Raw genomic sequence first — 2,061 nt, 5'->3', positions numbered from 1 at the left:
TAAAAAACACACACACAACAGGGGCACCTGTGTAGCTCAGTCGGTTGAGCGTCCAACTCTTGGTTTCAGCTCAAGTCATGATCTTGCAATTCATGAGATCAAAGCCCACATCAGGCTTTGTGCTGACAGTGTGGAGCCTGCTTGGGATTCTCTCTCTCTCTCTCTCTCTCTCTCTCTAATTAAATACACATTTTTTAAAGACCACACATGACAAAACCCAACCAAACAACAATAAAGCATTATCACCCATACCCTGACCATGCTGTTTCTTGTAACTAACATTCTACTCATCTTATTCATTTCACTGTCAGATTTCTAGAAAGAGTACCGTACATATCATTATAAAGTCACCCCTTAACTCTCTGAACCTGGTTTCCTTCTGTACCTGGAAGAACACAAATTACTTCATAAGCAAGATCTTTAATGATCTCTCCTCTATATTCCTCTTTGACTATCTCTACTTCACTTTATCCTCTTGCATATCCTGTTTAAAAGCTTAATGAAGACAATTAAAAAATTCCACTATGACAACATTAAAGAAAATTTTGAAAGAAAATATTCATCTATACTTCCAAACCCTAGACAATTATTTTCATTTATCTATGTTCCATGCTTTTTCAGTTTGCATAATATATACTTATATTTTATATAAATGTAAGCATAGTGTGCATATATTTTAAAATTTTGCTTTAAAATTTTTTATTTTAAATACTGTCCTTGTACTACAGTCTTTCATGTTTATCATTTCAATAGCCACATAAAATTACATCCATTAGTAGATTGTATTTTATTTGACTATTCCCCTATTATCAGACATTTAGGCGACTCCCAATTTTTCTGTGCTTTGAACATCTTAATGGATATAGCTTTTTTCTTCTTTGCAAGAAGAAAACTTGTAGTGTTTCTAGGACAAGTTCTCAGGAGTGGGCTTACCAGATCAAAGAGCATGAATATTTTTATGGATCTTGATTTTCATTCCAATTTTAGTATATGTGCTGCCAAGGTGAGCACTGTATCTTGATTTTCAAAAAGACTGCACAAATTTTCAATGTCACAATGGCATGTGAGTGTTCCGTCTCCCTTGCAGCTGTAGCATTGGACTTTATAAGAAATCTTTTTGGATGGCTTAAACATTAAATTGTTAACTTCACCTTTTTTTATTACCCATGGGATAGAACACTTTACATATGTTTACTATTTGCATTTCCTCTTGTGTGAACTCTCTGTTCATATCCTTCACCAATTGGCATTAATGGTCTTATACACACTGATGATCTTATATATCTAAATGCATTCTTTAACATACATGTTAGGGGTGCCTGGGTGGCTCAGTCAGTTAAGTTTCAGACTTCGGTTCAGGTCATGATCTTGCTGTTCCGAGTTTGAGCCCCCATTCAGGCTCTCTGCTGACAGCTCAGAGCTTGGAGCCTGTTTCAGATTCTCATTCTCTCTCTCTCTCCCCTTCTCCCACTCATGCTCTCTCTCTCTCTCTCTCTCTCTCTCTCTCTCTCTCTCAAAAATAAACATTAAAAAAACTTGAAAAAACATACATGTTAACCTTTTGTCACATTTGATATAAACATTTCTTCCATTTATTATAATTTTTACTTTTAATTTTAGTTCCTTATTTTATCATGTTGCTTTAAATTTCTCTCCTCCCACTTTTACTCATCTTACTACTTCCTCTCCCTTTGCTGGCTTCTCCTCTTTTACTCCCTAAGTAAACAGAGTTTCAAGATCTGTCATAGTCATAACATTTGGGGACTATTTAATCCATTCCCCCTCCTACCATCTTGACCCTTGATTTTCTGTTGGAGAGAATATATGCACACACGAATACAAGTCAGTTGACTTAGAGTCCTTGAGAATACTTTGGAAATATTCTAGGGCCTAGGTAACCTGTCACCTTACAAAGCAGGGAACAGGCCCAAAGATATGACTTGCCTATTACTTAGTAAATTAGTGGCAGAGCAGGAACTAGGCCTAGCCCCCAAGACCCATGACTCCCAGATCTCCTTCCATTACACCATGCCAACTCAGGTCTAAACTGTCCTTCTTCCC

Source organism: Acinonyx jubatus, chromosome X, assembly GCF_027475565.1.
Source record: "Acinonyx jubatus isolate Ajub_Pintada_27869175 chromosome X, VMU_Ajub_asm_v1.0, whole genome shotgun sequence".
In the NCBI taxonomy this organism is placed as follows: Eukaryota; Metazoa; Chordata; class Mammalia; order Carnivora; family Felidae; genus Acinonyx; species Acinonyx jubatus.
This window is presented reverse-complemented; position numbering follows the sequence as displayed.